Source organism: Capricornis sumatraensis, chromosome 10 (assembly GCF_032405125.1).
Source record: "Capricornis sumatraensis isolate serow.1 chromosome 10, serow.2, whole genome shotgun sequence".
NCBI classification, from domain to species: domain Eukaryota; kingdom Metazoa; phylum Chordata; class Mammalia; order Artiodactyla; family Bovidae; genus Capricornis; species Capricornis sumatraensis.
This window is the reverse complement of record NC_091078.1, coordinates 15,154,948-15,174,135: the sequence shown is the minus strand read 5'-3', so window position 1 is coordinate 15,174,135 and position 19,188 is coordinate 15,154,948. Positions and strand designations below refer to the sequence as shown.

Below are 19,188 nucleotides of genomic sequence, written 5' to 3'. Positions count from 1 at the left end.
ATATTAAAGTGAAAGTTTCTTTACTATGTCAATGCTAACTTCCTCTTCCTTTATAATACTTCTATATTGAAGGGACCCAGAGGTCAACAGTAAGTCTTGTCTGCTCTCTTTTTTATTTCAATGTTATTTCTAAACGAGTTGATGAAATTCCCTTCTGTTTTGAAGGACCATTTTTCACCTGCATATGAGGAAATATAAACTATTTGAGCTGATATTGACATATTCTATTACTATAAATTATCTATGATTTAAAAAAAGTATTTGTCAGTTTATATTTATTAAGTATAATTTTAGGATTCAAATCTACTGACCAGAAAAAAAAATAGTGTTTTTTTGGTATGGTGAAAAGAAAAAGGTATATGATAATGGTTAATTATCTAAGGAAATGTTTTCAGTGTTTCATCATGTGTCAGAATTTTGCACTGCTTATATTATATGAGGAAAAACTTGGTTATTTCCCTATATTCTCATACACTTTTTGACACTTTGACAAGTATGATAGTTTTTATTTCTGCACCTAGTGACTTTTCATTCTAAAAATATTGTTTGAACCAGGTTTCAGAAGATATATTCTGGTTCCTAGTTTGGGAACTCTATTACTATTCAAAACTAAGCATTTTCATCTTTTATGAAAATGAGGGCCTATGTACCATTTGTTTTGATAAAGTGAGTAGAAATATGGATTATTCTGGGAAGTCTAGAATATATAGTTTTATTGTATATATCTAGATACAATAGATTAAAGACCAGGGGACCAAAATAGAGTCAAGAAATAAATACACCTAACATTGGAAATTATGGAAGAAAATATATAAAACTGGCAGCCAGTGGAGGAAAACTAAGAAATTATTATTTGTGGGAGAATTTTTTTTCTACTCATGAGCTTTCTTACTGTTTTAATCACTTTTATAACATGCTATGTATCATGAATTTTAAGTATGTACATAATTTTGAAAAATTAAAATGCACTGTTGGATTTTTGTAAGAGCAATTTATTAATTAATATTTAATTATCCATTTGCTAATTATACCAGGATTAGTATGATATGTAGAACATTGGACACTGTCTTTCAAATGCTTTTTTAAAAAACAGTACAACCTTCTTCCATAAGAAATATTTCTTAATAAACTATTCATTAAACATATACCATTATCCTTTATGTCAGAAATTTAAAATAAGGAAAATTTTATGGCTGGCCTGAATGATGAACATTTGTCCTTATTTTCTTGTGCTCTGGCCTTTGTGATATCCAAAGGTACAGTTCCCAGGTGGCACTAGTGGTAAAGAACCTGCCTGAAATGCAGGGAACATAAGAGGTGTGGGTTCCATCCCTGGGTTGAGGAGAACCCCTGGAGGAGGCCATGGCAACCCACTCCAGTATTCTTGCCTGGAGAATCCCACAGAGAGAGAAGCCTGGTGGGCTATAGTCTAAACGGTTGCAAAGAGTTGGACACGATTGAAGTGACTTAGCACGCGCACACATGACCTTTGTGATATCCAAAGTTACAGTTTTTTACGTAACAGGTTTTTTTTTTCCTTTTATAGTATACTAACACAAGTATATTTGATGCAATGTCCTAATTTCTTTTCTTTAACATTTAAATTTAAATTTTTATCATCCTTTTGCCAAGATTTCTTAATACTTGCCATACTATATTGTGTACATTGAAATAATTTTTGAAATCATTACTTTTGCTTCTTGCTGTCTCTGGTTTTGTTTTGCTATTTGTGGCCTCTTCAGAGTTTTATATATGTTTGGACTTAACTTACTGGAAAATTCACCATGTGTTAGCTCTCCTAATAGTTCCCCATGTCATGCAGCTCCTTACATCATACAAGTAACTATTCTTGGGGTTTTATATATTTATTTATTTGACTGTCATTTTATTGAAAATTGTTTGACAGTTGTTTACTTATGAAAAATGCAATGCAAGACTAGCACGCTCAGTTTGTGCTATTGTAGTTAATTGTTGCTACATGGGTATTTTCAAATTTTAAAAGACTCAGAGAACAGTAAAACATATACTTAGCACAAATGTTACCACTCCTTGGTATCTTTAAAACTGTGCTTTAACTTTTTAAACCTTTGTTCTCATGCTACTTAAAAAAATAATTTTATTGAGGTATAATTCATCTACCATAGTTTTAATCATTTAAAGGGTACAGTTCCATGGTTTTCCCTGTATTCATAAATATGTGTGGCCACCACCAGTGTCGATTCTGGTACATTTTTATTACTTCAAAAAGAAACCACATACTCTTTAGTTATCACTCTCTAGTTCTCCTTCATGTGTTTTCCACATGAATTTTGGAGTCAGCTTGCACATTTCTACAAAAAATACAGCTTGGACTCTGATTAGGATCAATGTGGGTATTATTTGCAGTATTAAACTGTGTGAAGTCTTCTGACTGAAAAAATGGGATGTTTTTTCATTTATTTAGATCTTTAAATTCTTTCAACAGTGTTTTACAGTTTTCAGAAGTTTTTCATGTTAAAGTATTTCCAAATATATTTTATTAAAAAAAAATAATGTGTTTTTGGCTGTGCTGGGTCTTCATTGCTGTGTGCAAGCTTTCTCTAGTTGTGGCAAGTGGGGACCTCTCTTCATCGCAGTGCCTGGGCTTTTCATTGTGGTAGTTTCTCCTGTGGAGCACAGGCTCTAGGTGCGTGGGCTTGAGTAGTTGCTGCTTGTGGGCTCAGCAGTTGTGCCTCGAGGGATCTAGAGCACAGGTTCATTCATTGAGCTCTTGGGCTTAGTTGCTCCCAAGCATGTGGGAATTTCCCAGAAGAGAGATCAAATACGTGTTCCCTGCATTGGCCAGCAGATTCTTAATGACTGGACCACCAAGGACATCCATCTTTTTTCATTTTGGTGTTATTGTAAATTGAATTACTTTTTAAATTTCATTTTTCAGTTGTTCATTGCAAGTGTATAGAGATAGAATTCATTATTTAAATATTGATCTTATTTCCCGTAGCTTTTCTGAACTCATTTCTAGTATTTCTGAACTAAGTTCTTATATTTTTCAGTGAATTCCCTACGGTTTTGAATGTACTAAATATGTTATCTATTAGTTTGGCCAAAAAGTTCATTTGAGTGTTCCATAAGATCGTTCGGAAAAACCCAAACAAACTTTTTGGTCAACACAATACAAATACTTTTACTTCTTCCTTTCCAGTTTGGAACCCATTTGTTTGTTTCTTTTGCCTGATTGCCTTGACTAGTGCCTCTTTGTTGTTGTTGTTTAGTCACTAAGTTGTGTCTGACTCTTGTGACCCCATAAACTACAGCACCCAAGTCTTCTCTGTCCTTTACTATCTCCCTGAGTTTGCTCATGTCCATTGAATCAATGATGTCGTCCAACCATCTCATCCTCTGTTGCCCGCGTCTCCTCTTGCCCTCAGTTTTTCCCAGCATCAGGGTCTTTTCCAATGAGTCAGCTGTTCACATCAGGTGGCTAAAGTATTGAAGCTTCAGCTTCACTGTCAGTCTTTGCAATGAATATTCAGGGTTGATTTCCTATAGGAGTGATTGGTTTGATCTCCTTGCTGTCCAAGGGACCCTGAGGGGTCTTCTCCAGCACCACGGTTTGAAAGCATCAGTTCTTCGGTGCTCAGCCTTCTCACATCCATACATGACTGTTGGAAAAACCATAGCTTTGACTGTACAGACCTTTGTCGACAAAGTGATGTCTCTACTTTTTCATACCCTGTCTAGGTTTGTCATAGTTATTCTTCCAAGGTGCAAGCATCTTTTAATTTTGTGGCTGCAGTCACGATCTGTACTGATTTTGGAGCTCAAGAAAATGAAATCTGACACTGTTTCCACATTTTCCCCATCTGTTTGCCATGAAGTGATAGGACCAGATGCCATGATCTTTGTTTTTTGAATGTTGAGTTTTAAGCCAGCTTTTTTACTCTTTTCTTTCTCCTTCATCAAGAGGCTCGTTAGTTCCTCTTCACCTTCTGCCATTAATGTGGTTTCATCTGCGTGTCTGAGGTTGTTGCTATTTCTCCCAGCAATCTTGATTCCAGCTTGTGCTTCATCCAGCCTGGGATTTCAAATGATGCACTCTGCATATAAGTTAAATAAGCAGGCATCTAGTATAATGTTGAAGAGAAGTGATGAGAGTAGACATCCTTGTGTTGTTCCTTGTCTGAGGGCCAAAGTGTCCTGTTGTTCACAATGATGTTTACTGTGTATTTTTCTTAAAAGTTCATCATATTCAGGAAGTTCCTATCTATTGCTAGTTTGTTGAATCTGTTTAACATGAAACAGTGTTAGATTTGCCAGGTGTCTTTTCTGCATTTGTTGTCATAAGCATATGAGTTTCGTTTTCTATACTGTTGATACGATATATAACATTAGTTGATTTTGAGATGTTAAGCCAATCTTGCATTCCTGGGATTAAATCTCATTGGTTATATTATATAATTCATTTTTATACATTGTTGGATTTGTTTTTGCTAATATTTTACTGAGGATTTTTACATTATATTCATAAGACGTATTGGTCTGTAATTACCTTATTTCTATCTGTGGTTTGGTATCATGGTAATACTGCTCCATAAAATGAATTGGAGTTTGTTTCTTTTTCTGTTTTTTGGAAGAATCTGTGGAGAATTTTCAAATTCTTCTTTAAATATTTGTTAGAATTCAGTGATGAAGTCATCTGATCTTTGGTTTGTGGGTAGTTTTTGATTACTAATTCCTTCACTGATTGTATTGGTTTCTAAAGGTTACGTGTTTATTCTTGAGTCAGTTTCAGTAGTTTGTGGTCATTCCATTCACTGTATTACCCTTCTTATCTGAGTTACGTAATTAATTTTATGTCTGTTTTTTCATTACAATAGCCATTTCAGGTCTCTTCTGGATATTTGCATGACACATCACTTCCCACCCTTTTACATTCAATCTGTTTGTAGCTTTTGATGTAAGGTGTGTTTCTTCTAGACAAACATAAATATTTTTATATAAAAGTATCAGAACTATTGATATGAAAATGTGAGATTTATCTCATTATTTTATTTCCATGAATCAGTATACTAGTCCACAAATTGTTTTCTACTTTTTCTATAAAACTCAGCTTGTTTTTACTAAGGGCTTCGACAAAATATTTAATAAGATTAAGTTTCATTGCATTTTGAAAGTTCCGTTATTTTTTGAGTTGTAAATTCATTTCCCTTATTTTCATGTCATGAAATCAATTAAAAAATAGTGATTTGAAGTTTCCCAATCACTGGATTTTTATTATATTGAATAATGAGTATAATAGTTATATCTTATAATGTGATCTTCTGGCATGGAGAAATACTATAATGTTAAATATAATCATATTTTTTAGTTGAATTTATATATCATTTAGATTTTTCTCTGATAGTTTAAATTTTTATATTGACAGTTTGTTGCATATTGATAAGTGCTTTTAAGTCATCAGTTCAGTTCAGTTCAGTCGCTCAGTCGTGTCCGACTCTTAGCGACCCCATGAATCGCAGCACGCCAGGCCTCCCTGTCCATCACCAACTCCCGGAGTTCACTTTTAAGTCATAACAGTGTGTAATTTTAACATGGATTGGCCTCATCCAATGTAATTGTTTAATTAGTTTGTAGCTAATGCAAGCTAGTCTAAATTTTCACTGATTTCCAGTCTCTAATCAGCTGACTTCTGAGATACATTTCTTACATTTTTTTTCCTTTAAAAAAAAACTTAAAAAGTGAGAACACTAAAATCACTTAAATACAAATTATAAAAGTGTTTCGTAATGTTTTAAAGAAGCAATCTTGTTTTTGAAATGTCTAATTTTGTGTATAGAGTTCCTTAGGTATTAAAAAAATAGTTTTTCAGGATTACATACATAAAAATGTATGGAGAAGAAGTAAGATTTTATAAACACTGTTAATCATTCTACATTAAAAAAGATTTTCATTTTTCAAAAAACCCTCTCTTTAAAATAGTGGTCAAAATATGTATTCAGCAAATTAGTGTAAGACTTGTAATGCAGGCAAGTAAACCTTTGGCTTTTTTAGTTTTTTTCTACTGATTACCACTGTTAAGCAGAAGTTTCATATGGGAATAGGAAAAAATGAACTCATCATTCTCTTGAGCATCTGGAGTAAGTTTACTGCCAGAGGCAAGCTGGTAATTTCTATATTCTTATCCTTACAGCAGATCCTATGCTGCCCTGAAATGAAGCACATGCACAGCTTCATTGACTCTCACAGAAATATTCTAGTGCCTATATGAGTTTTTTTAGCTGGATAAATTGCATCTCTGGGCCTCAGTACAACTCCTTTATAAATAGTAAAGATATCCCCATAACACAATTCCTTCAGCCTTAGTATGCTTTGATAATTATCCATGGAGTCTTAAAATAGGTATGAAAAGAATTATTGTTTTTAAATGAATGTCATATCTTTTCAAAAACATGATGAACTTTAACTCTTTTATGGCTATTTAGAGCTGAAGACATTATTTGTATAGTCTTATGGAAAACTTTATAAATGTCTGGGATGATAGAAACAGTCAAAGGCCTGATGGGAACTCACAAAGTAGAAAGTCTACTCCATGCTCTGCCAGCAAGTAGCTGAGTGATCTTGGGCAAGTGATTCAACTATTTAATAATTTAATAATACTTCATAATTAATTAGATATGATTATTGTGGGGAAATTAGCAAGATGGTGCCAGTCAGGCTCTGTCGCCCCCCACTCTCATGCCCTCTCGCCCCATATTCTGGAAACAGTGACTTTGCACAGCTATGTAACCGCTGAGATCATTTATGACACTGCACATGTGTATCACGAGGTCCTCACTTGGTCACGGGGGCCCTGTGCCGTATGCCTACATGAGCTTCACCATGAAAGCCCTGGCTGCTGCTACATTAGGGCTACATCGGAGCTACATCGTAGTTATGTTATATGGGACTATGTTTTTGCTACGTTATAATTATCTTATGGTTATGTTATAGCTGCTGCGTCAGCCAGGAGAGAGGCTGTGTTATGGCTGCTGTGCCAGCCAGGTGAGAATAAATTTGTCTGTAGTTCCTGGGCTTCCCTGGTAGTTCAGCTGGTACAGAATCTGCCTACAGTGCTGGAGACCCTGGTATGATTCCTGGATTGGGAAGATCCCCTAGAGAAGGGATAGGGTACCCACTCCAGTATTCTTGGGCTTCAGTGGTGGCTCAGACGGCGTGGAATCCTCCTGCAGTGTAATAGAGCTGTGTTCAATCTGTGGGTTGGGTAAATCCCCTGGAGGAGGATATGGCAACCCACTCTAGTATTCATGCCTGAATAATCCCCATGGACAGAGGAGCCTGGCGGGCTATAGTCCATGCAGTCGCAAAGAGTTGGACATGGCTGAGCAACTAAGCACAGCAGCAGTTCCTGCGTCTCCGCGAGTCTTCTTCCAGCCTCTTAGCTCCTGCCTCACCTACCCTGGCTTCAGTGAACAGTGCGCACAGTGGGAACAGCAAGACAACTGGTGCTGTGAACAGCATCAGCTAGATAATTATAAATTAAATAATTATTTTAGACTTGATTTCTGTGGTCCATATAGCTCCCAAATTTCATGACGTTGCTCCATTTTCTTTTATATTGTTTTTTAATCTAAGTAAAAGCAACTATTATATTGATGGGAAAGATCTATTTGCAGTTGAGTTACTAGGTATGTTATTGCTTCTCATTTTTCATCCACTGCTTCCATTTTTTTGTGATTATGTTTACGATATGCATTTGTAATGCATTTTTTTAAGTCCAGGCAGAACACTGCAGTAAGCAACTAAAACTTCACTACCTTGCAGTTGGCCAGCATCAAGAGAGAGTTATTATACAACTTATTGAGAAATGCTGGGCTGTATGAATTAGAAGCTGGAATCAAGATATCCAGGAGAAATATTGGTAACCTCAGATATGCAGATGACATCACCCTTATGACAGAAAACAAAGAGGAATTACAGAGCCTCTTGATGAAAGTGAAAGAGGAGAGTGAAAAACCTGACTCAAAAACTCAACATTCAGAAAACCTAAGATCATGGCATCTGCTCCCATCGCTTCATGGCAAATAGATAGGGAAACAATGGAAACAGTGACAAACTTTATTTTCTTGGGCTCCAAAATCGCTGCAGATGGTGACGGCAGCCATGAAATCAAAAGATGCTTGTTCCTTGGAAGAAAAGCAATGACAAACCTAGACAGCATATTATAAAGTGGAAACATTACTTTGCTGACAAAGGTCTGTCTAGTCAAAGCTATGGTTTCTCCAGTAGTCATGTATGGATGTGACAGTTGGACGATGAAGAAGGCTGAGAGCCGAAGAATTGATACTTTTGAACTGTGGTGTTGGAGAAGACTCTTGAGAGTCCCTTGGACTGCAAGGAGATCCAACCGGTCCATCCTAAAGAAGATTAGTCCTGGGTGTTCATTGGAAGGACTGATGATGAAGCTGAAGCTCCAGTACTTTGGCCACCTGATGCGAGGTGCCAGCTCATTAGAAAAGACTCTGATGCTGGGAAAGACTGGAGGCAGAAAGAGAAGGGGACGACCGAGGATCAGATGGTTGGGTGGCATCACTGACTCAGTGGACATGAGTTTGAGCAAGCTCTGGGAGATGGTGATGGGCAGCGTAGCCTGATGTGCTGCAGTTAATGGGGTTGCAAAGAGTTGGACATTACTGAGCGACTGAACAACATTACTAGCCTGGAGAAAATTCAGAATTCATAGTAGTTTCTTTCTGTTTTTCTCCACGGCCATATGTGGGATTTTTGTTCCCTGATCAGAGATTGAAGCGCGGAGTCTAATCACTGGACTGCCAGGCATGAGTATAGCTTTCCCACCATCATAATGTCCAAAAATTGTAGACCAAGCCATCATAAGTCAAGGACTGTCTGTATTACTATAGTAATGAGTAATCTTTCACTTTGGAGCAGCTACCACGTGTAGATCGGTTTCTAAATTTTGGAATTACTGTCCTCTGATGCACTTGGCTGGCACTAGTAGCATCCTGTCCTTACTGCATTGTCCCCTGAGGACTGGTGCTCAAAAAGGCAGCACTAAGATATTTCTCTTGCTGCCATTCTTGCCTCGATATGGATCTTTCTGTCATTTTTGAGATTGCATCCAAGTACTGTCATTGTTGAGATTGCATCCAAGACTCTATTGTTGACCGTGATGGCTACTCAGTTTCTTCTAAGGGATTCTTGCCCACAGTGGTCATCTGAGATAGATACAATGGCCATCTGAGTTAAATTCACCCATGCCAGTCCATTTTAGTTCGCTGATTCCTAGAATGTCAACGTTCACTCTTGCCATCTCCTGTTTAACCACTTCCAATTTGCCTTGATTCTTGGACCTAACATTCCAGGTTCCTATGCAATATTGCTCTTTAGAGCATCAGACCTTGCTCCTATCACCAGTCACATCCACAACTGGGTATTGTTTTTGCTTTGGTTCCATCCCTTCGTTCTTTTTGGAGTTATTTCTCCACTGATCTGCAGTAGCATATTGGGTACCTACTAACCTAGGGAGTTCATCTTTCAGTGTCCTGTCTTTTTGCCTTTTCATACTGTTCATGGGGTTCTCAAGGAAAGAATATTGAAGTGGTTTGCCATTCCTTTCTCCAGTGGACTACATTCTGTCAGACCTCTCCACCATGACCCGCCCATCTTGGGTGGCCCCACAGGGCATGGCTTAGTTTCATTGAGTTAGACAAGGCTGTGGTCCTAGTGTGATTAGATTGACAAGTTTTCTGTGAGTATGGTTTCAGTGTGTCTGCCCTCTGATGCCCTCTTGCAACACCTACTGTCTTACTTGGGTTTCTCTTACCTTGGATGTGGGTATCTCTACACGGCTGCTCCAGCAAAGTGCAGCCACTGCTCCTTACCATGAGGAGATACCCCCGTCCAAGGTAAGGCTTGTTACACTAGTTTAAAAATAGGCCACGTACTGGCACTGCATTTTTTGCATTCTAGCGTTGGTCATTTAAAATAGTGAATATTAAATATGTGGACTCCACTTCTGACCCACAGAACATCTACCCCAACTTTTCCTGTTCTGTATATAATATCCACTGTGTATATACTATGAAAGTTTTATCTAGGCTCCATTATTAAGTCAAAAGAATGTAAATAGTCATATCATAATAAGCTAATGACTTGCATATTTCCATATGGATAAATGTCAGTATATCTAAATAGGAAATAACTGCAATCCTGTCTGCCTATATTAAAAAAATAGAATATCTCCAGATTTGCATACTCATCACTATGGAAGAGGTATGCAGGTTTTAAGGTTTCATAATCAGTTGTCAGAAAAATAGCAGTTATTCCTGCAATATCTCATTAGCATCTGACTCAAATTATTTTTAGATTACATGATTTAGAAGACATTATAACCCCACTAAGAATTTGTAATTATTCTGAGATGGTTTCATCATTAACCCTAGAATCAGTATCAGAAAGAGTAACAATGTGATATAGGAAAAAAGCTAATCAACATGACTAAAAATATGGTCATTTTCAGAAGAGCAATCTGGTCATCTGGAAATATCCCAGCTATAACCTGCAAATACTCCCATGTGGGAGACTGGCCAAGGCACCTGATTTCTAGGCAGGACAGCCATGAGATCGGGGTGAATGGAGGCTGTCTCTAAGGAGCAGGCTATAAACTTCCAAACTGACCTTGGGCAGCATAATTGGTCCCCTTTCCTCTAAAGCAGGCTCATGCTCTCCTCCCCACAGCAAACCCCAGTTTGCTAAAGAGCATATTGGAGCAGAAGTGGACATTCTAGCACATTCTTATTGCTGTATTACGTTCGAAGACAAGAACATCCCGCCCACAACAGTGTTGTTCCAGGAATCAGGGCGGGAGTAGTGGTAGATTAGAAAAGAGACTATTAATTGCACAATTAATAAGAAAGTGAAAATGTTTCAAGACCTACAAGAAGCCTGTATCCGAAAGAGTCTGTTTTGTCAGTGATGCCACACTTTGAATTCTGTGCTAAAGCTTGTAATGAACTCACTCTGGTCTGCCGACCTGTGTCCGGCTTGCTTCCTGCCTGTTGAGGGGTGCGTATGCTACACAGAGCTATGATGGATTCTGTGGAGTGGTGAGAGTCACAGAAGTTCCAGGATGCTCATGTCAGGAGCATTTCTTGTGGAAAGTTTGATGCAGATGAAGATAAAGTGGTTTCCTGGACAATAATTGCAATTTCTTTCTTTTAAAGTCAGTGGGTTTCTTGTATAGTTCTATTACAATTGACCCAGGTTTAATTTCGTCCATCTCCATGAAGTCACAACACTCGGTGCTGGTAAACCTTTCTTTAGGCTTGTAGTGTTAGAATTAAAAGAAATAGCTGCACCTTTGGTTAATTTTTCAACATGCTTCTGGAGCTCAATGTCTACATTAAAATGAGCATATGTGTCTTCTTTTCTTGAAGCCACGGGAGTTAAGTCTATGCCATTTAGGTCTTTTACCCTAACTGTGATATAGGGATCAGTGCATTGCCTGGCATCTTTCAGGCCAGTTTTCTCAATTCTGATAGTAACGTCGTTCCTGGTTCTGATGGCAACCTTGGTAATAAAGTACTGTGAACTCTGGCAGGAATGAAATCAGGAGACCCTACTCCAGCACCACCCTCTTCTTCATCTTCTTCAAATTCCAAATTCACCAGGTGCTAAAATTCTTCTTAAAGGGACAGGCTGAACATCAAATGGGAATTCTTTATTATATGTAAGAATATTCTTTAGGGTTGGTTCTAGCTTCTTCAGATCTTCTGCCTCTCATAAAACTGGCGCCCCAGTGCTGCAGCAGACTTTGAGTCACCTCTGACATGGCTGGTCCCCACCCCGTCCCCTCCCACCCCTGCCCCACGAAAGGCCGGGCTCTAGGGTGTCATCTTCCTTGGGCCTGGCCCCGACATTAACAAGGCCAGGAGGAAGCGCTACGGCCAGTGCTGCCACCCGCCAAGGAGCCGCCGAAGCCCGTTTGCCTTACCAAGTGTCTTTCAATTTCATGGCTGCAGTTACCACCTGTAGTGATTTTGGAGCTCAAGAAAAGAAAAACTGTCACTACTTGCACTTTTTCTTCTTCTGTTTGCCATGAAATGATGGGACTGGATGCCATAGTCTTGTTTAATATTGAGTTTCAAGCCAGCTTTTTAACTCTCCTCTTTCACCCTCATCAAGAGGCTCTTAATTAATAGTTTCTCTTCACTTTCTGCCTTTAGAGTAGTATCATCTGCATATCTGAGGTTATTGATATTTCTCCCAGCAATCTTGATTCCAGTGATCAGTAGAAGTTTGTATAAAACCATGCTCTTTGTATATAGGCAGAGTAACTCAGTTTTCTAAACTAAGTTGCGCCCTGAAATGTCTTTTCTTTCTTTTTTTAATTGAGTTATTAATTTACAATGTTGTGTTAGTTTCAAGTGTACATCAAAGTGATTATATAAATAAAATTTGTTTAATATATATATTTATTCTTTTTTAGATTCTTTTCCATTATAGTTTATCCCAGCATACTGGATATAGTTCTCTGTGTTATACAGTAGATCCTTGTTCTTAGCTTGTTTTCTGTGTAGCTGTGTATAGAAGTTAATTCCAAACTCTTGATTTATCCTGTTGGTGACCGTAAGCTTATTTTCTATGTCTGTGTGTCTATTTCTGTTTTGTAAGTAAGTTCATTTGTATCGTCTTTTAAAATTCCACAAATAAGTGACATCATGTAATATTTGCTTTCCTCTATCTGACTTACTTCCTGGACATTTAGGTTACTTCCACATCTTGTTAGTGGCTCACTCATGTCTGACTCTTTGCAACCCCATGGATTGAAACTCGCCAGGCTCCTCTGTCCATGAAAATCTTTAGGCAAGAAGACTGGAGTGAGTAGCCATTCCCTTCTTCAGGGAATCATCCAACCCAGGGATCGAACGTGGGTCTCCTGCACTGTGGGCAAGTTCTTGAATGACTGAGCCACCCGTAGTTACTCTAAATAGTGCTGCTGTGAACATCGCGGTGTTTAAGTAAGAGTTTTCCTAGATATATTCCCAGGAGTAGGATTGCAGGATTATATGGCAACTCTCTTCTTAGTTTTTTAAGTAACCTTTGTAAAGTTCCCCATTACATGTAAGTGGCTGCACCAGTTTACATTCTCAGCAACCGTGTAGGTGGTGAAACTTCTTTTCAGTTCTTTAATTTGCTTTTAGCATTCTCTCTTATTTTCTCTAGATTTTATGTTAATAATTTTTTCCTATCCTCACATCTACCCAGTCTCTTATCCCCCTACCAGGAGATACCTTCCCAGCTTCTCAACTAAGCAACTATTTTGGCTTTCAAGAAGTGTTTTCAGTGTCTTGTTATGTAGTCACGCTTAACTGCATCCATATCTTTATTTTATTGTTTCTATCTAATATTTGAGAATTAGTTATTCTGCTTTCATTTTATATCTGACATCCTTCATTTGTGCTTTTCTTCTCATCCTTGAGTCTGCCTTTAAATATTATCCCCTCCCTGGTCTTCACTATCTTTGTTATAAATGTGCTTAATTTCTCTCCCATCCCAATATAAAATAAGAAAATCTCTCTCCAAAATCTGCCTTATCTATCTAGTTTCCTTTTCAGTTGAAATTCTTGAAAATGTAGTCTATACTTCTTTATCTCTTCATTGTTCTTACCACTTCTCTGAAACTCAGGTAGTAGGAGCCACTGATTATGATTTGGTCATCCAATCCACTGAACACTTTATAGTTCTCATCTCATTTGACTCATTTATCAGTGTTGACCCTACCACCAGTTTGAAGCTTTTGTCCTCTCTGGCTTTGCTTCTGTGATACCTGTTCTCTAGGTTTTCTTCCTTTTCTGGCTCCTCTCCCTCCTTTTCCATAGCTGGATCTTCTTTTAATTCTTGTAGTGTTTCTTTCCTTCTGCTTAAATCTTTACCCACTGTTTTCTCTTGGGTTCTTATAGCCCCTTAACACATGAATTCCAGCTCATTTTCTGACATATTCTGACGCTAAGCTGGAGTGTCACAGGCACTGTTTGTGATTGCCTCTCCTTCATCTGTGTGGCAGTCTTGAAAAGTCTCCCCTGGGTTTCACTGTTCCCCTCTATCTCTCTCTGATACTCCTTCCTCCCTTACTCTCGTTTGTTCTTTACTCAATTATAGGATGATTTCCCTCTGTTCTCACTACAGCTATTTGTCTCTCCACCAATTTCTGTTCTATAGAGCTGCTGAAAACCCTACTAAAAGACAAATTTTGTGATGTTGCTTCTTTAGAATGCTTCAGTGGGTAACGTTAACAGGATAAAGAGTCTTTCCTTTTTTTGTGTGTTCCTTTTTCACTGAAGTAAAATCCACATAACATAAAATAAATCATTTAAAGTGTACAATTCAGTAGAATGTACTTAATTCACAATACTGTGCAACCATACTCCGTGTCTAGTTCTTGGATGTGTTTTATCACTCCAAATGGAAACCCCTGAATGAAAGCAGTCGTTCTCATTCCCTCTTGTCAGCCCCTGACAAACACAGACAGTTTATCTGTTACAATGGATTTGCCATTTCTGAATGTTTCATGTAAATGAAATCATTGCTTTATATGACCTTTTTTATTTGGCTTCCTTTACTTATATGTAATAATATTTTTATGATTTATGTAGATTGTCATATGTATTAGCACTTGATTCCTTTCTGTAACTGAATAATAATTCCATTATGTGGCTGTATCCTGTTATCTGTTCATGAGTTCATGAACATTTGGGTTGTCCACAGAGTTTGAATGCCTCTTTTTTATTCATTTGAGAATATACCTGCAGGGATTTAATTGATGGCTCGTTTGGTAAATCTGCGCTTCTTGAGGAACTACCGAACTCTTTCCACAGTGGCAACAACAATGTACATTCTCACCAGAAATGTATTAAGGGTTCCAGTTTGTACAGATCCTTGCCAGAATTTATCCCCTCACCCTTTCTTTTCTTTTTTTCTTTAAAATTATAACCAGTCTTGTACATACAGTGGTATTTCATCACTGTTATTTCTCTAATGACTAATGGTATTGAACATCTTTTTATGCAGTTGTTGGCCATTTATATATTTTCTTTGGGGTAATTATTAGGCTGACTGTCTTCTGTTTTTGACTCAGAAATACCTTTTAAATGATCAGATCCAAGATATTTCTGGATTTAATGATCATCAAAGAAGAGTTTACATTTTGACCTTAGAAGTTCTTTATTATTATGGTCTCATTTTAAATGGGACTTCCCTGGTGGCTGAAATGATAAAGAATCTGCCAGCAATGCAGGAGACCCCAGTTCTATCCCTGGGTGGGAAAGATCCCCTGGAGAAGAAAATGGCCCACCAAATCCAATATTCTCCCCTGGAGAATTCCATTGACAGAGGAGCCCGGCAGGCTATAGTTTATGCCTCACAAAGAATAAAAAACGACTGAGCAACTATCAGTTTATCATTTTAAATAGTTGCTTGAATATTACCAGCATTTCTGGACTCTCTGTCCTTAAGATGCAGCAAATTGTTTTTTCATCTTAATACTAAAATACCTATTTCAGTTCAGTTCAGTAGCTCAGTCCTGTCCTACTCTTTGTGACCCCATCAATTGCAGCACGCCAGGCCTCCCTGTCCATCACCAGCTCTCAGAGTTCACTCAGACTCACGTCCATCGAGTCAGTGATGCCATCCAGCCATCTCATCCTCTGTCGTCCCCTTCTTCTCCTGCCCCCAATCCCTCCCAGCATCAGAGTCTTTTCCAATGAGTCAACTCTTCGCATGAGGTGGCCAAAATACTGGAGTTTCTGCTTTAGCATCATTCCCTCCAAAGAACACCTAGAACTGATCTCCTTCAGAATGGACTGGTTGGATCTCCTTGCAGTCCAAGGGACTCTTAATAGTCTTCTCCAATACCACAGCATCAATGATTGATTCAAAACCATCAATTCTTCGGTGCTCAGCTTTCTGCACAGTCCAACTCTCACATCCATACATGACTACTGGAAAAACCATAGCCTTGACTAGACGAACCTTAGTCAGCAAAGTAATGTCTCTGCTTTTGAATATGGCATCTAGGTTGGTCATAACTTTCCTTCCAAGGAGTAAGCATCTTTTAATTTCATGGCTGCAGTCACCATCTGCAGTGATTTTGGAGCCCAAAAAATAAAGTCTGACACTGTTTCCACTGTTTCCCCATCTATTTCCCATGAAGTGATGGGACCAGATGCCATGATCTTCGTTTTCTGAATGCTGAGCTTTAAGCCAACTTTTTCACTCTCCTTTTTGACTTTCATCAAGAGGCTTTTTAGTTCCTCTTCACTTTCTGCCATAAGGGTGGTGTCATCTGCATATCTGAGGTTATTGATATTTCTCCCGGCAATCTTGATTCCAGCTTGTGCTTTGACTTTTTGAAAATTTAATATAGAATATTTCCACCTAGCATTTCTTCATACCTTAATAAGCAGTTACAAAAAGGGTATAATTTCCTTTGTCTGTTAACTAGTAGTCATTGGTTAGTGCTGAAGTAATTGCTGATATTCTCTGTTGTTTACTACTTTCTCTTTTTAAAAAATATTGTTTGCTTTCTTGTGAGTACCTAATAAACTTATACCAGGTTAATATTTCAGTTGACCATCAGGTATAAATGTGAATAAAAGGTATACATGTGTTTTTTGCAGTCATTCTTATGTGAATATAAGAATCTTTGATTAATATTTTTGAAGACCATATAGAGTAATTTTGAGGTAATTTGAAAATAAGCTTGTATTTATTATCATGGAGATATGCTAAACTGTTGAGGGTACCTTTACTGATTATCTAGTATTTTAAATCATAGTGTTTGCTTTTCAAGCAACAGATCATGATGAAAAGTTAATTCACAATGAAATGTATATATTAGCAATTGTTACTTTTCAATTTGGCAAGGAAAAAGTATAATCTGAAGTTTTATCTACGACCACCACTCCAAAGATAGTTTCCCTTGACTTTCTGAATGTTTCAGATTAGATTTCTAACATCCCCATTTTCAAAGATCGTATATTTATTTTAACTTAAATTCTGATAGAATTGGAAGGTTTAGCCATAAAGCTAAATGTATGAAAGAGATTGGGTTTTACAAGAGAGAACGTATATCTGTTAATGTTTTTTGTGTTACCTCCAAATTTTTTGAAGATGAAACAAACCTGAAATCTACTACTTTCCAAGGGCTTCACAGGTGGTGTTAGTGGTAAAAAATCCACCTGCCAATGCAGGAGACCTTAGGGATGCAGATTTGGGAAGGAAGATCCCTTGAAGAAGGTAATGGCACCCTACTCCAGTATTCTTGCCTGGAGAAGCCCATGGACAGAGGAGCCTGGTGAGCTATGGTCCATAGCATCACCAAGAGAGAGACACGACTGATGTGACTTTGCACTCGCATGCACTTTCCAAATGAAAGATTTTTACATACAGCATTTTTCTGCTTTATCTAAAGGGCTTACTTTACAAGCTTAATTTGAGACTCTGTTCTGTGTCAGTGCATGTAATTTCTGGAGACTAATTACATCTTTTTGTTTGTTTTGTGGTTTTTGTTTAATTTCATCTTTTAATAAGGTGTGTTTCTTAGCTCTCAGGGAATTTTCAGCATGTACCAATTATTTCTTACAAATGGACAATAAATTATTTGGAAACAAATATTCCATTTTTTTTCTACTTTGCCTAGAAACCGCTTCTCTGAATAATAGACTTTTTTGGGTGTCTGTTAATTGGTAATTTTTGGTATCAGTTGACTCCTGGGATTCTAGTTGTTAAAAGTTAACTTAATGAAGAATTATAATTCTTAGTAGTAGTTGCCTATATTTTATACTGTATTTTTGTTATTAAGTGTCCTGTGATCATTTGTTAACTAAGTCCTTATCTGATAAATGGGACATTTATAATCAATCAGTCAGTTCATTTGCTCAGTTGTGTCCAACTCTTTGCAAATCCATGGACTGCAGCATGCCAGGCTACGTTGCTCATCACCGTCTCCTGGTGCTTGCTCAAATTCATGTCCATCAAGTCAGTGATGCCATCCAACCATCTTACCTACTGTTGTCCCCTTCTCCTCCTGCCTTCAATTTTTCCCAGCATCAGGGTCTTTTCCAATGAGTCAGCTCTTCACATCAGGTGGCCAAAGTATTGGAGCTTCAGTTGTTCCATGTCTGATCTAACTGGTGCTTCTTGACCTGTATATAGATTTTTCATGAGGCATGTAAGGTGGTCTGGTGTTCCCATCTCTTCAAGAATTTTCCAGAGTTTCTTGTGGTCCACACAGTCAAAGGCTTTGGCATAGTCGACAAAGCAGAAGTAGATGTTTTTCTCGAACTCTCTTGCCTTTTCTATGATCCATGGGATGTTGGCAGTTTGATCTCTGGTTCCTGTGCCTTTTCTAAATCCAGCTTGAGCATTGGGAAGTTCTTGATTCATACACATACTATTGAAACCTCGCTTGGAGAATTTTGAGCATTAATTTGCTAGCATGTGAGATGACTGCAATTGTGTGGTAGTTTGGGCATTCTTTGTCATTGCATTTCTTTGGGATTGGAATGAAAACTGACCTTCTCCAGTCCTGTGGCCACTGTTGAGTTTTCCAAATTTGCTAGCATATTGAGTGCAGCACTTTCACAGCATCATCGTTTTGAATTCCAGCTCAACTGGAATTCCATCACCTCCACTAGCTTTGTTTGAATGTCTGGCTGTAGGTGAATGATCACACATCCTGGTTATAAAGATCTTTTTTGTTTAGTTCTTCTATGTATTCTCTGTATTTTAGTAAAAATTCCATTCATATTTAAATGAATATTCTACATCACTTAACACTGTTAGTTTTTTTTTTCCTTGCTCTCCTCAGAATAATGATGATACTCAGTCCCAGCATGATTTTGTACATATGCTTCAGATCCTTCTATACTGAGTCAGCAGGCATCTATTGAATAATTAGTATTTCTTAATAACATTGTTTTAGAATATAGTTTTTTACTTTTAAAATACTTTCAAATCACATACCTTACTTTTTCGAAGAAATAAAAATGTTTATGAATATCTTAGTACTTTCAGTTCAAGGTAATAATACTAGGCATTATTTGAAAAACAGTGTAAACTGTTGGGAAATGGTGATGCTGTCCTAACATACCTTTTCAAGAAAATTTTAACATTTCCCTTCTTTTAGCAATC

At 37.6% G+C, this 19,188-nt stretch overlaps 1 protein-coding gene and 1 pseudogene across 1 annotated transcript in view; one reads left to right on the top strand and one right to left on the bottom strand.

Annotated features, from left to right (window-relative positions):
• The window catches only part of ADK (adenosine kinase), a 504,899-nt gene that overhangs the window by 175,288 nt on the left and 310,423 nt on the right, over positions 1 to 19,188 (top strand). The window lies entirely within an intron of this gene.
• On the bottom strand, positions 11,135 to 12,118 carry LOC138087239 (axin interactor, dorsalization-associated protein-like; annotated as a pseudogene).